Source organism: Sarcophilus harrisii, chromosome 1 (assembly GCF_902635505.1).
Source record: "Sarcophilus harrisii chromosome 1, mSarHar1.11, whole genome shotgun sequence".
In the NCBI taxonomy this organism is placed as follows: Eukaryota; Metazoa; Chordata; class Mammalia; order Dasyuromorphia; family Dasyuridae; genus Sarcophilus; species Sarcophilus harrisii.
In genome coordinates, this window is record NC_045426.1 from 533067366 (window position 1) to 533088180 (window position 20815).

The window sequence follows — 20815 nt, forward strand, 5'->3', positions numbered from 1 at the left end:
TAACGCATTAAAACTTAAAATGGCCAAATCTGCTGGCTGAAACAAAATATTAACTGCTGAACTTTAGCTAGACAAGTTCCAATTAGAACTGAGACCTCTCCATAAGCATGGCTTTTGGCCTAGCTCTTTAGCCCCTTGGCATTTAAAAAACTACATTTCATTTAGTGATTCTTTCTTCCAGCTATATAAAACAGAACCAAAACAAAACAAAACAAAACAAAACAAAACAAAACAAAACAAAAAATTCCACAACATTAAAATGCTGTGGTGAACTTGTCAGGACTTGGCTACCAAAGATTTATTATGTGAATGGAATGAAGACATAATAAGAAATATGATTACACAGTCTTTCTGAACTGTGATTTAGTACTCACCGCTGAGTATCCCCATAGTATTCTTAACCATCCCCTCAACTCAACATGTAAGATTCTTCAGAATAGAAATGTAATTGAATGTCACATATTAAAGGTTATTTTAAAAGAGAGAAATTTTCTGTGGACAAACTAATTGATGCCCAAGAACATCTGAATTTAATTGTCTTTCAGGGAGGAGTTACATCAGACAACTAATTCATTGTACCTCATTTTATTTTATTCTTTTTTAAAAGACTTCTTTTTTCTATTTGAAACAATTGTGACACTGAAACATTATTGACTTGCAATAATAGCATTCTCCTTTTTGGTTCTGGGAAAACTCTAATTGAGGTACTAATCAGTCACATGACCAAAAAGCCTGCGGTGTTTTGCTCATTAAGAGTCCAATTCATTAATGTTTTTATGTGACTTGCACAACTCTGTTGCCAGTTGCTTGTGTGGGAGTCAGGGGGTTATTCATAAAGGAATAATTCCAGTTTATCTAGATACAAATTGTTTCATGAACCAAAAACTAGTCACATCTAGAAAATGTAAACCCTTTTCTCCACCCTTCCATTGCTCCTTTACTTCCCTACCATCAACCACACTTAAAAAAACAACAACAACAAACTGATACAACTGGACAAGACAGAAAATCCTTACAGGAGAAAAATAGTATAAATGATTAAGCTATTTGCATTTATTTCCTCAATGAAGAATAAAAACACTTTTTAATTCCCTTCCAGAAAAATATTCACTGGATGTTGAATTTTCTTCTATTTCAGAAATTGTCTCCTTTCCTTCCATGTAGCTTCCTTCCTTTCTTCCTTTCTTTCTTTCTCTTTCTCTTTCTCTTTCTCTCTTTCCTTCTTCCTTCCTTCCTTTCTTTCTTTCTTTCCTTCCTTTTTTTTTTTTTTTAACAGAGGACACTATCAGGAGATAAAGTTTAGAACTGTTTTTCCATTGATGATGATAGAATTACACTGATCCATTAACATTCTCTCTTCTCATCCTCATTTGTCCAGTGTTATTCATTTTGGAAGGGCCATGACTGGGGATAGAATGCAGTCAATCTTGGAATAGAGAATAGCTAGCTACCCTTCATAGGAATTGAATCCAAAATCATAGCTTAATTCAATTCAGCAAATATTTATTAAACATCAATACAGTACAGATCACAAATAGCCACTATCTTTGAGGAATTTCTATTCTACTAGCATGTGCACAGATAAGTAGACATAAAATAAATTTAGGTGGGAAAGTCCATCAACAATTCAGGGGATCAAGAAAGACTTGGAATTGGAGATTATACCTAAACTGAGTCTCAGAAATGATTATTAATAGCTAGTATTCACATGGTATTTTAAGATTGCAGAAAGCTTTTATAATTACTTCATTTTATTCTAATGACAACCCTGGGAAGCAGGCCTATTATTATACTTGTTTTAGAGATGAGGAAACTGAGGCAGAGATCTAGCCTAGTTAAGTGTCTAAAAGCTGGATTTGAAGTCTGGTCTTCCTCAGTCCAAATCTAGTACTCTATCCACTTTCTCACCTAGCTGTCTCTATTATAAGAGACCTCATGGTGCTTGATTTTGGCTAGTAAGTAAATGGGCCATAGCAAATAAAGCATGCTGTTTATAAAAGAGACAGGGACAAAACTGCCAGCACTTAAATGTTCACTCATTCAGATAAAAAATAGAATCCTGTGAAGTCTTTGCCCTACTCATTTCTGATAAGGTCAGCTTCATAGTTACATTATCAAATTAAAAAATTTTGTCTTAAATCATATAATTTGGTCTAAAAAGAACTAGTCAGATGCTTCTTTTACCATGTGGATTAGGTATGTGTTTTTAAAGAATTTCTAATTCGTGTTTCCATAATATCAGTCATATTTCAACTCCATCTCAAGAAATATAAAAGACAAGTGATGATACTGTGAATAGAGTACCATGGGAAAGATTAACACCTTCACTCTTGCCCACATCCTTCTTTTAAATCAGCTGCACTTCCAGTATCATGCTTAACAATTTTCTAGGAGTACTTTGTTTACTTATAAGTTGGTATAGTAAAAATGTTTTGATTTATGTGTGAATGTTCCATTTTTAATTTATTTTTCATTCTATATATCTCACATAACTACTACTTTCACTCCCCACAAAGATGAGTGGGGCACAAAGTAGCCGTCGGTCATGACCCATTTACTCATCTCTGTGGCAGATAATTCTGTTAGTACTTAAATTGATCAGTGGTAAATATGACTATACCTCATATCTCAGTGAGACTGAGCTTTGTCATAGATAAGAGACCTTGGCTTTCATCCAAAACTTATTCTGCTTGTTCTTTCCCATAGGGCTTGATTTTTATGAAATGCTAAATTTGCAATTTGATGCTAGCCTGCTCTATGCTACCAAGCATGTGGACATAAATTTCCTGTGCAAATTCCAGAAAAGATATCTTGTCTTCTTCCATGGAATTTTCTGGTGACTTCAAAATTTTTCTCTGAAGGATATCAGTTTCTGTAACCACTAGAAAGCAAATATGACTTTCCTGGAGCATTTTTTTTAAATGGCATAGGAAAACTGCTTTGGAGGAAGTATAATGAAAGCCACAATTCAGCTATTCTCATGTACTTGGTCATTCATTTATTTACTCCAAAAATACAATACATTCATTCCCTAAAAATACAGTGTTTGTTATGTAGAAAGAGCTATGCTAGATATTCCTGGGCCTTGCTCCACCCAAGTGGCACTGCCAAAGCATTGAGACACCGGGTTCTAGTATCCATTCTGCTTTTAAGCAGTTGTGTGCAGGCTACTTGACTTATCAGCCTTGTTTTCCTCATGTGCAAAATGAGAATGTTAAACAATGGAAAGAATACTGGCCTTGGAATCAGAGGACCCACTGAATTCTGGCTCTACTATTTCACTACTCAGGCAAGTCATATAACCTCTGTAGACCTCAGTTTCCTCATCTGTAAAATCAGAGAGGTGGATTATATGGCCTCCCTAAATCTGTTTCATTAAGAACATGTATTTCTGGAGTCCTTCTTGCTCTAGCATTTCATGACTCTAATTTTCTGCCCCCTTTCGAAGCTCCTCAGGTGCTCCATCCTCTTTTTATGTAAACCCAGAGTTGAGAGAATTGTGAGAACACAATTAGGTTGAATTTTAATGATCTCTGTACTTCTGCCTCAATATGTGTTCTGGTGCTGATTTCAGCAAAGGTTCTCATATATGCTATTTGCAACACTGACTTGAAGATCAAGAAATAGCATCCAGCCTGTGTGTGGGAGTTAAAAAAAGAAAACTAGTGAAACACCATCAATTTTTCTGGTGTTTGAATTATCATATTGACCCACCTACAAGTTATATCCCTAAAATAAGAACTGTATAAAAGGGAAAACATATGTAGAGATATTTGTTTGGAAGGGGTTCTTAACTATTTTATGCCTTGGTTGCTTGTGGCATTCTGGTGAAACCTATGCAACTGTTTTCAAAAGATTAATTTTCTATGGCATAAAATAAAATGCCCAACATTACAAGGAATAATAAGGTTTAGTTTGATAATAGATATTAAAAAAAACTTTAAAACACAAGTTCATGGATCCTAAGTGAAGAACCCTGGCTTAGAACTTGAAAGGAGTACATGGGGGGAAAGGAGATATCAATTATAAATACTCTTAGGTGGTTTCTAGATGACAAAATAATGGCTCTAACTTGTACACCAGACCAGAAGTTCCTGGCCAAGAAACATAAATAAGTAGAAGATTGATCTAACATTTTAATAATTAAAAGTCCTTTATCAATATGTTCTCATTTCATCCTCACAACAACACTATTAAGCACTGTTATTATTCCTGTTTTACAGATGGGAAAACTGAGGCCCTGAGAGATTAAGATATTTGTACAGGTCACTCAGCTGGGTAGGAGGCAGAAGTCAAGCCCCAGCTTTTGTGACACTTAAATTTGGTGCTTTCTTCTCCATAGTGCAAAGTAAGAAAAGCACCACTTTTCTTAAAGAATCAAATAAGAATTCCTAACCATCCTTAACTAGCAGTCCAGGTGAAAGTGAAGAATTTCACACATCACTTCTAAGTGATTGTACTATAAATTGCCCATTCCTAGTAAAAATATCCTTTAGACTCTCATCAGGAAAGCAAATTATAATGTTCATTTCTCTCTCTAAACCATTACCAATTGTGGCTAATGGCTTCACCATTTGTTTAGACATTTAGTATATTAGACTTGTCTAACAGCATCTAAAGCATCTTAAGATATAGTAAATTCAAGAGGCACTTTAGAAAAGCATCTCCACTTCTAATAAGTATTAAAAAGGCAACCTATTACTTTATCAGCTGAATATTTGCAGTCAGCGACATCAAGCTAGTGGGAAAATTACTGTTATAGGCTTTCATTCAGAATTCATATTTATAGGTAGTCCCCAAATTATGAATGTTTTGTGTTCTATATATTTGCTTTTAGGTAGTGGATTAGAACTCAATCCATTTCTTCATATGAATAGATTGTTAAAATATGTCCCTAGAATAAATTTATAATATAAAATGAATAAATTATATTTCCCAAAAGCTTGCTTAAAATGTAATAAAGTGAAAGAGAATTGATGGAAGTCTAGAGCCCTGAGATTCCCTAAATTCAGTGAATCATCCCATCCCACAAACTCTCGGAAACATAATAGAGACTCAGAGAGTCAGGGCAGCTTCAAATAGAAGTATGAAGAAGATACTAGTCTGAGGAAGAAGGAACAGAAAAGCAAGTAAAGAAGGTACAGTTATCTCTTTTATGATAGCAGTCAAAGATTACATGTTTAGAAGCTTGCTAGTTTTTTATTCATTGTCATCAATAGAGTTCTCTCACCCACTCCCACATATATATACTGTAGATCTCAGAGAATGGGTAGGTTTATCCTATGTGCTACAATTCTACAGGGGAAGTTAGCCCAGGAAGGAAAGCTATTCAGAATAAAATTCTGAAAATGCAAGGAAAAATAATTTTCATTAGAAAAAGGGAAATTGATATGGACACATAGGGAACTCACCAATCAGCCAGAATTTTTTTAATGTACAGAAGATGAAAATAAGGCCATTAATGATGATGAAAATAATATGGCACTCTCCATAAAATATTGTCAGGAGTGCCAAACCTCAGAAGAATTGAGGCTTGCAAAGAATGCTAAAGAAAACAGGTAGTTTTCAGTAGTTAATTCAGAAACTTATCAGAGATAGGATATGACTACTACATAGAGAGGTGATGTAATAAATAGCAGTGTGATAGAGAGAAGGCAGAACTTATCAATTATAATTTTTACTGCTCAATCAAGGAGAATGATCTTTATTGTAGAAATGACAAAACAAAAAGACTAATAGTGAGTCAAAACCCAAGATAAGTAGGAAAATAAAATTCGAAGTTGGGATTGTTGGACCATTGTCAGTGATTTTAAAAGGCTATGGAGAAATAATCTCAATCATATAAAGGAAGGCAACATTAAAAGACTTCAGAATTTGAGTGACAAATGAACATTTATTATTTTGGAGGTAAGAATGAGGCATATTTTTCAGACATGGCCAATATATAGATTTGTTTTGTTTAGTTGTACTTTTTTTTTTTTACAAGAGAGGGAATATCCTCTATTTGGAAGAGGAGTCATGGGGAATCAGTAATGTTCAAAAATCATCAATAAAACAGTTTTTAGAAAAAGTAATTATGGAGAAAGTGAATTACTTTAGAAAGGAAACAAGATAAACAATCTGATTTTCATAAAAAGAAAAAAGTAGTATTTACAACTATAGGTTAGTTTTGATTCTTGTCAAAATTCTAGAAGGTATTATTAAATGGATCAGTGACTATTTAGAAAAGGAAGCAATGATCACACAAAGTTAGTATGACTATCAAATACAGTTCAGACTAGATTAGCTTCCAGTGAAACTTTTTTTTTAAATGAAAACTATTTTGAAAGGATGACTAGTCTAGTACAACAAGAGAATGATTCAGTCTATCTAGAATTTACTAGAGCATTTACAGATTCTCTCATACTATTATTATGGACAAGATGAAGAAACATTAGCACTGGTTGAATGATCAGATCTAGAATAATCAAATGGGCTCATTGTCAACTTGGAAAGGGTCTTCAGTGGCAGACCCCAGTTTTTTCTATATGGTCTTGTTAATTTTTATCAGTGATTTAGGTAATGCCATCAATTGCATGTTTATCCACTTTCCAGATAGTACAAATCTAATATTGATAGCTAAATCACTGAATGACCAAGTTGAGATTCAGAATATTGGATCATATCAGTTAAGATGAAATTTAATAAGGATAAATATGAAATCTTACTTTTGAATTCTAAAATTCAATTTCACAAATAAAAAATTAGGACAGACCTGCCTAGGTGATTGTCAGAAAAAAGATCTGAGAATTTTAGTAGACTGTACACTCAAGATGAGTCAACAGGATATAGCAGCCAAAAAAAGGTCAAATTTTCTAAAGTTGAATGAAAAGGGACACATACTATAAGTTTAAGGTTATATCTACTATTTGTTATCAATTCTGGGTACTACATTTTAGAAAGAATATTAATAACCTGGAAAGTATCCAGAAAAGTGGGGAAGGTATTATCAATTAGAATGGTTAAAATTTTTGAGTTATTGACATATAAAGATCAGTTAAGGAAAATGGAAATATTTTCCCTAGAAAAGAGAAGAGAATGATAGACAAAGACAGACAGACACACACACACACACACACACACACACACACACAGAGAGAGAACAACAGAGAGCGAAATTGAAAGGGGACAAAATGTAAGCTTAATGTAATCATGGGAAAAAGTCTTAATGATTAGAGTAATACAGAAGTCAAATGGGCTACCTCAGGAGGAAGTATGTTCCACTGGAGGTCTTCAAGCAAAGACAAGATGACTACTATGTTTTAGAGAAAATTCTTCATCAAGAATGGATTGGACCAGACTGAGATTTTTTCTAGCTCTAAGTTTATGTGGTTCTGTGACTCAATAATAGAATTTCTTGCAGACTAATAGGTGTAATATATCACCAGGGGCTGCTCCTCTTTTTGCTGTAGCACTGATATGAAAATTCAACCATTCAAGGACAAGAAAGTTTGGTTGATGCTTACATGCAAAAGTTGAGTCTTATAGAACATATAAATTCCTGTCAGTTTAAGAAGAAGCAGTGCCTGAAGATCTGGAGACAAATAAGCTTGTAGTGTCTCTGGCCCAACCAGAAATGCCTCAGGTAAAGCTGATCTCATTATATGTTCAGCACTTTTTAGTTGGTGAAAGAGGATTACTTGGGCAAATTAAACTTTGGGAGTGACAGGGTTATCTGAATGGAATCTCCAACATGGGGAGGTTTTACCTTCTTCATGGACTCCTTCAAATCCATCTAGAACATTCTCTAGATAGAACAGATTGCCAAACTTTTGGAGTTGCAACATCCTATTGTTATTTGTTTGATTTCTCAACACCTTCATCCCCCGCCACCCCTCCTTCCCCAACCAAAATAAAAAATGAATTCTATGAGTACAGTGACTATATATCCCTGACTTTCCAAGACAGTCCTGATTTCAAGAAAGAAATGTGTGCTTTTAACAGGAATTATTCTTTACCAGATTGTGTGTTCCAGTTTGAATTGTGAAAACTTGGTTGTACTTTGTTAAGGCTTTTGTTTGGTTTTGGTTTTATTTTTAATTAAAGTGAAATAGAATTAATTTTATTCTGAGTATTTTAAGTTTCATCCCTTGAGATAATTGGGGGCATCTTAGAATATTCTAAAACTGGGGTTGGGCATTTCATATTTAAAAGATAGCCAAAAATAAGCTTTCAGTAGAGGGAAAAGATATGAACTTGCATATATCATGGAAAAATGTGTTTACATGTGCTTTTATCTACTTTAGTTCAACTTAAATTTATAGCCCACCTAAAAAGGATATTCTTAAAAAAAAACAAAATGAAATTTTAAAATTAGAACTGGAGTCCTCCTATTTTAAGCATTTTATCTTTATGAGCTTTTGATTTAGAATTGGATTAAAATTATAAAGTTTTAGGTGGACAGTGAGGAATCATATGATAAGAAGTATGAAAAGCGGGGAAACGAGGCTATATCTGATGATGGAAAGGTCAAAGGAAGATTTTTTTTTAAGGTAAGTAGACCCAAGAGTGTTAGTAGACAAACAGAAAACAGCCAATAGAAAGGAAAAGATTGAAGGTAAGAGATATAAGGAATTACTGATTGAGCAAAGTCCTGAAGGAGATGAGAGGGTATGGGCTTAAGGGCTTAAGGGAAGTGGCATTGGCAAGGAAGAGGCCCACTTTTTCCTTTGAGAACTGAAAGAAGGGGGGGAAATGATATAGGAAGACTGTAAGGGAGGGAAGTAAATAAATACATAGATATTGGGCTGGGAGAATATGGTAACACTGAAGAAACAGGTTAAGGCAGGATCATATATGAAAGGATTTTTAAAAAATTTAAAGTAGTCTGAACATATTTGTAAATACAGGGTAAGGAACTGATCAAGAAGAAAAGTTTGAAGGTGAGTAAGCAAGGAAATGATAAGAGATAGGTGACAAAAAAGCCAAGAAGATATGGGATCAAATGAAGGGGTCTATCTTGGCAAAGATAAGAGTGATCTCATTTTCTGAAGACAAAGGGAAGTAAAAAAAAAAAAAATGGATTATGATGAGGACAAAGAACAGATTTAGGAGGAGTAAGGTACTGGGTGACATTTTAGCTTGGTATATTATAATTAGAGAGAGGAATTTCAAAAGTAAGGATATTGGAAATAGTGCATTTTTAAATAATAATAGGGCCTAAATAGTGCCCTTTCCTATGAGTGATTAAGGTAGGACAAATACAGAGTTCATGCGAATTGAGACTGAAAATTGAAGAAGCCATGTTATTAAAAGAACCATCAGTGTTAATATAGAAATCCCTGAAAGGTTGGAGAAGGAGAGGATAGGCCAGGGAAAGTGGCAGATTATTCAGAAGAGCAGTAGATGTCTCTAACAAGTATCAAGATAAGTTAATATTATCTCAAGGTAGAAGTTTGTTGAGTGGTGGTATCAGAAGAAGGGCTTAGAGGTGAGAATCAGAAAAAAGTAATTTATACCCTATGACCCTTTTCTAGAACAAGAAACAAAGTGCCTCGTACAGGAGAAAATGATGAGAACTATTTTACAAGTGAAAAACAAGTTTTTTATTGCCAGGAGATAAAAGGAATGTAGGAGGAGAGATTAAGGACAAAGGATAGTTTTGTCACTCAAGAGCAGGGATTTCAGAGAATATGTCTATCATGACATATTAAATATATCATATATATATATATATATAAAGAATAGATATAATTGAAGAATAATGTGGACTAAAGAGGAAGGAGATAGCAATGGAAATATTCGGATTGATATGGGTTAGGGAAGGAAGAGCCTTTAGGGCCACAATGGACCTCTTTTTTTTTTTTTTTTTAATTTAATAGCCTTTTATTTACAGGATATATACATGGTAACTTTACAGCATTAACAATTGCCAAACCTCTTGTTCCAATTTTTCACCTCTTCCCCCACCCCTCCCTAAATGGCAGGATGACCAGTAGATGTTAAATATATTAAAATATAACTTAGATACACAATAATTATACATGACCAAAACATTATTTTGCTGTACAAAAAGAATCAAACTCTGAATTATTGTACAATTAGCTTGTAAGGAAATCAAAAATGCATGTGTATAAATATAGGGATTAGAATTCAATGTAATGGTTTTAGTCATCTCCCAGAGTTCTTTTCTAGGTATAGCTAGTTCAGTTCATTACTGCTCCATTAGAAATGATTTGGTTGATCTCGTTGCTGAGGATGGCCTGATCCATCAGAACTGGTCATCATCTAGTATTTTGTTGAAGTATATAATGATCTCTGGTCCTGCTCATTTCACTCAGCATCAGTTATGTAAGTCTCTAGGCCTTCTGAAATCATCCTGTTGGTCATTTCTTATAGAACAGTAATATTCCATAATTTTCATATACCACAATTTATTCAGCCATTCTCCAACTGATGGACATCCATTCAGTTTCCAGTTTCTAGCCACTACAAAAAGGGCTGAATGGACCTCTTTTTGATGCTGAAGTTTCTATATGAGTTTTACTTCCATAGATTTTGAATTTGGTCATTTGCTATGGGTTGTTATTTTTAGTGCTCAAATATCTGGGGACTGTTTTTTTTAATTTGTTTATCTATTAAACTTTCTTAATTTATATTATGTAGCAGTTTATTATAATATTTTAGCTTTTGAGAATCTATCAAAATGACATCTGTCCATAGTAGTAGTATATTGGTACCTGGAAGCATTAATAATATACTTTCCGAAAAACCATTGTTTTGTCAATATAAACAGATAAAGCTCTGGGCTATGGGAGAATCTATTATGTAGATCTTATATTTCCACCTTATTTGGAGTTTAAAAAAAACCTTTTTAATCATCTCGTCTATGAGTGTGGATTTCCATAGCCCTTATAAACATAAAAATACTTATTTCAGTTTTGAGATATTTTGTTCTTTTCAAAGAGGTTCATAAGTCCCAAGTTCCAGGTTTTGACTTCTCAATAAACAAAATATGGGAAAACCACAGGAATTATATTATTAAAAGCATCGACCCCAATGATGCCTTCTTTAAACATATATATTTAAAATTATGCCTTAAAAGCAGCAGTTCATATATCATGAGCCCTTTTACTAATGTTCTGAATATTAATGTTCTGGTCTACTGTCTTAACCATAGGGCAACATTAATCTTTTCTGTATAGACTGTTTTGCACATAGTAGGCATTTATTAAAATGTTTCTTGAAGTAGATTATTCAAATTTACTCATATGTCTATGTTCATCAAGATAGTAAATTTTTTAAACCAGTTGGCAAAAAAATAATGTACTGTGATGTATCTTTGAGCTTCTGTAGAGTTTAGATCTAGAGTTTATTTGAATGGAGATGGTGGAGACAGAATTCTTGTTTTGTTGAAATGGGTCCCCTTTAACACAACTCAGCTTCATGATTAAGGTGACTAACTCTCAGGGCAGTCAGCCTATTCTGCTCTCTTTCTCCCTTCTTGTGTACCTCTCCCCTTGCCCAGACTTTGACAATGAAGCCTTTGAATAATAAGTGAGTTCCCTCATTTCCAGGGGTTCCAGATGCCACTAGAACAAAATACAAATAGACTGGGAAGGCCAGAAACACTGTCTACCCCTAGTCTGGATGGTGAGTTTTCCTTTCCTTTTCACTCTCTTCTCTCAGATTGAGCAGCTCTGGGAAAAAACAAAAAGCTTTCCTCATGGAAAGTTTTACTCATCTGGCCATGTGCCTATGTCTTGAACCTTCCACATCTCTAATGATGATTGAAAGAATACTTATTACTGTGATCAAACATGCTGAGTCCTTAACATTAAGGTTGTAGATTACTAGTGATGGATAGAAAAAAAGAATTTGAGAATGCAAATAATTCATTAGGGTCAACCCTTTAATGGACTTGAAGGTCTATCTTTGAATGGCAGGATATAAAAACTAAACCACAAACCACCAGGCTACTGACATTGTTGTTTCAGCAATCTTCGGAAATAGGCTCTGTGGAGACCCATGAAGAAACCCAGACTCATCCAGCCCAAAGCATGAAGTTTCCCAATGGAGGAGAAGCTATCATTATTAACTTCATCTGTGATTAGTATCACAATGTATGCTGGTATACTACCATAGGATACTTGGATGTGTTAGAAATAAAGACTGCAGATGAACTTTCCAAATATATATGGTTGGCATGTTGACAAAGTTTTAGATTTTTCATTTACATTGGAATAATTAGCATCATGTTTCATTAAAACAGATTTTATAAAATGGAAGCTAGTCTGTTTTGGGATGGTTTGACATAGTAGAAAGAACATTGGACTTGGAGTCAGAGAATGTAGGTTTAAGCCCTTGGTATCACGCACTAGTTACAGATCATGATGTTATAGTTCTAGAACTAGAAATAACCTTAAAAAACATGCAGGTCCTATCACCTCATTTTACAGATAAGGAAACTGAGATTCAAGAAAAGTTAATGGCTTGACCAAGTTCACTGGAAAATAAATGACAGAGTCAAGATTTAAATCTTTGTCTTCAGATTTCAAATTCATCTTGTGACCTTAAGCAAGAATATTTTCTTGAACCTTAATTTCTATTCAATAAAATGTCAGTATGTTCTCTTACTGAACTTTTATGAGTTATTGTCAAGATACATAAGGTTGTGTATGTGAAAGTGCTTTGTAAAAAGTACTGAAACACTCAGGAAATGCTTATTGAAATGAATCAAATTAAAATCATGTGGAGAGAGCTAAAATATTAACCAATAAGTTATCAGAGACTTAGATGTGTTGTAATTCTGTTGTAAGCAAGTTAATAGAAAGGGGAAAACCAGTTTCAAATTCTATTAGTTACAGTATCTACATTGACTCAGTAGTCATAGCAACATTTTTCTCTAGTATTTTTGAAAGTAGATGAATTTGCCAAGGCAATCATTTGTCATGAAATAAATAGGGGCAGCAGTTGTCCCATTAGTTAAAAGAAATTCAAAAAACTATGGAAGAACTGAAAATGTCATCTGAGTCGGGATTCAAAATGGAGGGCTATCTTTGGCCACTGTAGATATATATCACAAAAGCTCAGAGATTTTAATTCTGTAACACTTTAACTAGGATTTTACTTCCAGTATCTTTTTTTCTCTATGTTAGAGGATGAGAAAAAAAAAGATAATTGGATAGATATAATTGTTATTGAGGTGATGGGGTAGGAAACAAAGTTCTGTGAACTTTATCAATTGGCATTATATGATGATTTGCCTTAAATATTGTAAGCTTTGAACTACTTGCTTTCATCTTTCCAATAGAAATGTCAGCCACAAATCCTATAGCTTAAATATAGTTGAATAGTAGGAAAAATTAATCCTCTTGCTGCCACATTTTATTAAGTTTTTCTCATTACTTCTTCAAATTGAAAGTTGTTTAGAATCATTCATTTTTGGTTAGGGATGGAAACAAGTGGGATAAAGAATGAGAAAGAAGGTTCTGATGGACTTTGGGTGATTCAGTACCATTTAAGTCCATTCATAATCTTGGTTTTATGCCAAAGAAAACTTGTGACCAGCAAAAGCAAAGACAGACCTAAGAAATATTGTTCAGATATGACTCTTCATCTAAGCAATGTGAGATTTGTCTGAAATATTTTTAACATTTGTCATGGGCAAACCATGTAATAATAGTCATTGGTCAAGCATTAGTGTATGAGGTCCTTGACCTCACATGATTGTAATTCCTTTGTAACTACAACAGTTGGATTTTCCCTTTTCTGTCTCTTTTCTAAAAGTCAGTTTTAAAAGGACATTATCTTAATTTCAAAACAGCTTTTACACTACTATCCTAAAACTCCATGTGCTTTAATTTTCTTTAGTCTATACTTTTCAAAAAAAGCTCTCTGAACTAATATTGCTCTCTGCAGATGCATTCAGCACCAGTATTATTTTGTAGCAAGCTACTATGTTGTGTCATTTCTACAAAAGGCAATAAAGTGAGGCATTGAAATACATAATAGAGGCATTCAGCAAAGTCCTGCTGTTGATCGACAATCAAAGATTGGAGTCTCTTTGGGGAGAACGGTGTCCAGAGCAGTTGACCGTTCTGTCTACATCTTTTTGAAATAGCATTTCTGTAATAGAAAACACAGCTAGCCACTGTAACACAAATTCTTCATTCTACCACCTTGACCCTGCTTTCATCAAGAGGGTTAGGTAATAGGGAGCTAGATTCTTCAGTGATCACTTTAAAAGGAAAGCGTCTCTTTTCTTATGTAGTCCTTTGGAACAGTAAATGGGCCTGCTTATGGAAATCCATTAAAGTTCCTGAACAGCATATTGGCAAGTATATGGACTAGTCCTGATCATTAACGACACAAACTTTGGACTGATCTGGAATTGAAAAAAAGAGATTATCTCATTTTTAGCCAGACATTCCCAACAAGCAGTAAATTATGAAATATTATCACTATCATTGTCATGTGACACTCACATTTTATACTTTTAAGAGTGCTTTCACTTTCCTTTTTTATCAATTGATCCTCACAACCCTCTGATTTTGCCATTTTTTAGGCAAGAAAACTGAGAGATGAAGTGATTTCTCCTGTTGTCAGAGAATTAGACTGAAACAGAGCTGGGAGTAGAACCCAAGATTTCTGAATCTTGCTTAGTTCATTGGGGTTTCTCCCACAGTAGCCATCATCACCCATAGGTAATTCTTTCTTACCAATGAGTGATTGAACAAAGTTATGGGCTTTTCAGTCAAATTTTAATGACAAATTTTTCATTTCAAGTTAGGGAAACTTGGATAATCAGTGAAGTTTTTTTTTAATCTTATCATAGTGTACTTACTATTATTAAAAAATTTTTAATTGTGTATCTTTGAGATTTAAGAAAAGCTGTAAATGTGCAGATATGCAAGATTTGATTTCAGTGCAGCCAGTTGACATTGCTTTCTTGAGTGAGAAGGGAAGCTTGTATTCAACAACTTATTTATATTGCATCTAAAGACTGCATTTTTTGAAAACATCTCAGAGTTGGAAAAAAATGGTCAAAAACAAAAGCTTCAATCTGAAATGTTTTTAATCCACAACTAGCCTCCAAACTAAATGACTTCCATGTATTTGTGTACTTGGATAATCTTTCTCTTGTCATACAACTTTGAGCCCTCTCTTAATGCAAAAACAAATTTACAAAGAACTTTGTCAATTACAGATTCGTGCATACAGAAAGGAATAATGTTCATATTTCTTCATTGTTCATAATCACCTACTATGACATTGAAAAACTCATAAGTCTTAAGAGGCAATGAACCTGATATCTGCTTCTTTTCACTTAATGATAATATAATTGTTCCATTGTAATGTTTTTTAATAGTGATGGCACTTAGGAGTAAAAGCAGGAACACTTGATAGGCCAGATTCTTTGCTGGTCTTGATCATTAATGAGACAAATTTTGGTTAGTGGAAGTTGAAGATGGAGGAGTTATAGAGAAAAACAAAAGTTAGTGGATGGTGGAAGATCCTTCTCTTGATTGTTTCTCATTTCTACATGAGCTTTTCTGAATATCTCTCTTTAACTTCTTCATATTCAATGTCAAATCAATCAGCAAGCAACAATTAAGCATCTATTGTGTGCTGGAAATTATGCTAGGTGCTTGGAACTAAATACAAAAAAAAAAAAAAAAAGGAACCATCCCCCTGCTCTCCAAGAACTTCATTCTATTAGTAAAGACCTAAACACATAATTGTGTCGTTTTACTTATTTACATATGTTTTTTCATAGAATAAATACAAGATCAAATCATATTCTAGCTCTTCCGCATTATGTGGAGGTGATCTGATTTCTCAAAGGTTATGTCAGTAGACCATTAGAAAGACTTCCAGTATTGACTCAATAATAGATTCCTAAGTCTGCTGTCCAATACTCAGTCTATCTAAATTCAGAGAAGATTATCACCAGGAGGATGTCCTCCAAACGGTGATTTTTTTTTGGTTGTAGAAATTCATTTAAAAATTTACTAAGGGAAAGGGGGCATCTAGGTAGTGCAATGGATACAGAACCATGCCTGAAGTCAGGAGAACCTGAATTTAAATCTGGTCTCAGATACTTAACACTTACTAGCTGTGTAATCCTGAGCAAGTCACTTAACCCCAATTGCCTCTCAAAAAAAAAAAAAAAATCCAATTTATTAAGGTATGGAAGGCTTATGATCCATATAGGTTGAGGAAATCCCTATTCTGATGAAGTCACAAACCCTTGAAATAATCAGCTATTACTTCCTCAAGGAGATTTTTTTTTAAAAATAAACAAGCATAAAGACCTTCTAGCTACCTTATATAGATGGTAGGGACATAGACTTACTGTCTATATATTAATATCAACAACTAGTATTTATATAGGCTTTAAGATTTATATAGTGCTTTACAAATATTGTCTTATTTTACCTTCACAGTAACCTAGGGAGGTGGGGACTATTATTATGCCTCTATATTACATTAGTCAGTCAGTAAGAATTTTTTCCCCTGAGGCAATTGGGTTTAAGTGACTTGACCAAGGTCACACAGCTGGGAAGTGTTAAGTGTCTGAGGTCAGATTTGAACTTAGGTCCTCTTGACTTCAGGGCTGGTGCTCTATCTACTGGATCCCCTAATTGGCCCTCAGTAAGAAATTTTTTTTCTTTTTTTTTTATTTTCTTTTATTTTATTTAATAGCCTTTTATCTACAGGTTATATGTATGGGTAACTTTACAGCATTAACAATTGCCAAACCTCTTGTTCCAATTTTTCACCTCTTACTCTCCCCACCCCCTCCCCCAGATGGCAGGATGACCAGTAGATGTTAAATATATTAAAATATAAATTAGATACACAATAAGTATACATGACCAAACCGTTATTTTGCTGTACAAAAAGAATCAGACTCTGAAATATTGTACTATTAGCTTGTGAAGGAAATCAAAAATGCAGGTGGGCATAAATATGGGGATTGGGAATTCAATGTAATGGTTTTTAGTCATCTCCCAGAGTTCTTTCTCTGGGCGTAGCTGGTTCAGTTCATTACCTCAGTAAGAAATTATTAAGCACTGTATAACATTTTGAGTTTTATATTTATTAATATAGTTTATCAAGCACTGTATACTATATATCAGTTATTGTGCAAAGTAATGATACGAGCAAAAGAAAAACAATCCCTGTCCTCAAGGAGCTTACAATCTAATGATTAAACTACTTACCAAAGGGCACAGAGCTAGCAAGAATCTGAGTCTGAATTTGAATTCAGGCTTTCTTCATTCAAGGGCTATAGCTCTTACCACTGCTTCATGTAACAATTGCTCATAACCAGAAAATGAACATATTGTCATCATCTGCAACTGAGTTCTGTGGGTTGCTGATGTTAATTCTTAATTTAAAAACATAGCCAAGGTTGATGATGATGAGAATGACACAATTTCACTGTGAATGTTAGACTGAATTTTTTGGCCTTAGATGATATTATATTCTATATCCATATCAATATTAGATTTTGTCCTTGATTTAAAAAAATTCTTTTCTTCCCCTTGCCCTCCCCCTTTGTCTGATGCTTTTAACTTATTAGAATCCAAACAAGGATTCTTACTTCCAGCCTAATCACATTGTTAGACTTCTCCCACACAATGAAGGACAGAAAAAAACTAATTCCAGATAATAACCCAGAACATTCCTTCTTATCAGGTCCTGGGAGACTCTAGCTAATCAAAGTTTGATATTCATTCAATAGAACAAATACAATCAAGCGTCCTCTTTTATCCCAACACAAGCACTGAGAATTATCTTTCCCATAAGCATATTGTAATATTTTGCTTTGTTCTGAAAGTGGAGCCTACAGTAGCGCATGCTATCATCAGTGACAGTGTAGCTGAGGCCGCAGAATATGTGTATATGTGTTATCAGCTTCTAATAACTGTCCTCTTTTCCCAGCCCGTTTTTTGCAAGTCTTTGCCCTGGAACTCCCCTCTATCAGGCCGTTGCAGCTGCTGTTGTTATAGATATGGCAGGAAGTAGGTACCGGAAAACAGTGAGAACTCAGCCCTCAGAAAAATCGAGAGATGCCTGTGATTTACCCAAGCCTCTGGCTCCAATCAAAGCCAGTTGCAGGGAGGAAGGCAGAAGGCGGCAGACAACTGTGTCTGGGCAGCTGCATATGTCAGTACTGAGCTTTTAGCCATCACCTTGTGCAGGGTCCTCGGGAGTTATTTGATACGGCTGTATAAATCATGAAGTACTTGGCTCTGAGAAAAGTTCCACTTCACTTGTTCTGCAGGGGTGGAACTGACACGTGTGCAGTCCGTTCAAGCAGACACTTCTTCTTGCACAGTCTTTAGCCAAGCTGAGAAAACCCCTTTTGCATCTCCAGGGACAACTGGTCCTGAAAGCTCACCCATTTTTTGCAATAGCCCCTCTCCAGTCCAGTATATATATAAAATGGATTGGTTTGCAGGTCTGTCTAGTGTGTCTCTACAAATGTTTTTACCAGGACTCAGCCAAGCTATTGTCAGAAAACAGGGTTACCAAAGCAGAAATTTTTATGTGACATTTTTTAAAATTTCAGAATAGTATGTATTACTCAAACTCTTTTGTGCATAGAAAGTTTGCAGCAGCATTGAATACATTCATATTACAATGAAACTCTCTCTAGAAGGTGTCTGAAATGATAACACTATTCTGTCTTTTGGGAACTTTCTCATTTTATTGATAAGCCCCCCAAAAAGGAAGAAAGAAAAAGAAAAAAATCTTGCAAATTAGTAAATAAGATACACTGGAAAAAACAAGTACTCCTCTTCCTTTTCCCCCTCTAAAAACCAAGTCTTCATTTAGAGAGACTTCATTTTTGACACACTAGATAAGAAGGAAGAAGTCCGCCCACGGACATTTTACACCATTAACAATCTAGTTAACATCTGTAAATGTTTTAGGGAGAGAAATTGCACTTTAAGACATTTCTTTTTAATTACAGTCTCCAGATGAGATTTGTTAGAGCAGGGAAATGTATCCCATAGTGACTGATGTCAATAGCGAGCAGTCCCTAAAGTCAGCCAGGCTGGGGAAAGCCATGCTGTTTGCTGCTCTTGGCACTGTTCCCTGCTTTCACAATGTCAAACTTAGAATCGCCTTTATATGCACTTTCCATTTTTTTTCCACAGTAGCTGTTGCCAGCAAGCCGTAAACTACCGTATATCACTCAGATTTAAGAACCTAAACTTTAAAACAAATTAAACTCTTGTTGACATTGTAATAAAAATCAGAATCGAACTGAACAGCTCAGTAAATGTGCACTTCAATTATTTTATGGATTTAAGATTGTTTTCTAGGATTCCCAGACTCCCAATACAGCAAAGCTATTTCCTCTTGGCAGATGGCTGAAGAAAGAAGAGAGAGAGAGAGAGAGAGAGAGAGAGAGAGAGAGAGATTGTTGAATGGATGAAATGATGTGGCAGACACCAAGTTGAAGTCTGGAGGGAGGAAATGGTGTCTCCCCATCACCTGTAAATATTTGTACTTTGTCTTGACCAAGAGTCTGTCATCCACACTTTAAAAAAAGCCAAAAAAAATTAAAACTAAAGTTATTTTTTTAGATGTGTCTGTGTATGAGTTTTGGATGTGTGCATGTGTGGTGTGTTTATATTTTAATTTTTTAAAAGAGTTGAAAATGTTCATCTATCAAAATCTGGCTCTTAACTAGTTATTTACATTGCATTGGAAGAAAATTGCAAGTATGAGTCTGACCAATCCTTCAGAATTTTGTCCAAATGCAGGGAAATGAATGCAGTATTTTGTCTAACATCTCTCATTTCTACCTATCTTTTCCCTCCATATTTACAACAACGTTTGGTACTTTACTGTATTATATATGTATGTATGTACATATGTATGTATGTATAAATCCTTTTCCTCACTGAAATGGAAACGGTGGTTTCCATTGTATTAAGTGCCAGATTTCCAACCTTTTTAATGTTTCCTCTCATGATAATGTAAAATCAGAATCTTTCAGAAATATGTGAAGATGGAAACTAGATAATAGTTTATAAAGTTAAATAGCATTTCACCAAAGGTGTGGTTGGTTTCATCAATAAGCTGGATTGCTCATTTTGGGGAGATGAGTTTGGAACTTAGATTTAACAGGCTTTGATCATGGCCATTTTGGCAGGAGCTATTAAAATTATACTATAAAGTGTTCCGTTTCCTTTTCTATTCAGTTTCCTGTTCTCTTCTACTTCCTCTTTGCTTTGGCTTTCAAGGCCAAGTTGGCAGCTGGGTTCATGACCTTTGGAGAATAAATATGCTGATGTCCTCCATAAATGCACTGAAAACCATCATGGTATCATTGCAATTGCCAAAACAGCTTCTGTTAGACCATATCTGTAGGCACAACTAGAAAATAGTTCTAAAACGTAACTTTTAACCAAACAGATTAGGAAAGTCTAATGTATCTACCAGCAATGCAATCCATGAAAGGCCCAAAGTACAACCTGTTGCTATTTGACAGACCATAATGGATTACTTTAATAAAAAGTTATAAATGGAGTTGTTGTCAAAATTATTCTGCCACCTTCTCTATTCCTGATGATGATCACCAAATATATGTTCCAGAAAAGATATAAGCAAAAGTTCTGGGCTGGATTTGATGTCAGATGACCTTGCTTCAAATCCTGACTTACTGCCTCTTTAACCCTAGGCAAGTCATTAAAAAAAATCTCTTGGCCTTAATTTAAGATAAAACATTTTACTAAAAGACCCCAAAGGTCTTCTCCTTTCTTCTAAATCAGTATTCTATGTACTTTGGAGTCATCTTTCACTTCCCTTT

The 20815-nt window shown here is 34.5% G+C and overlaps 1 protein-coding gene across 3 annotated transcripts in view; it reads left to right on the forward strand.

Moving 5' to 3' along the window:
- NFATC1 (nuclear factor of activated T cells 1) overlaps positions 1–20815 on the forward strand; it is a 202044-nt gene that overhangs the window by 157578 nt on the left and 23651 nt on the right. The window lies entirely within an intron of this gene.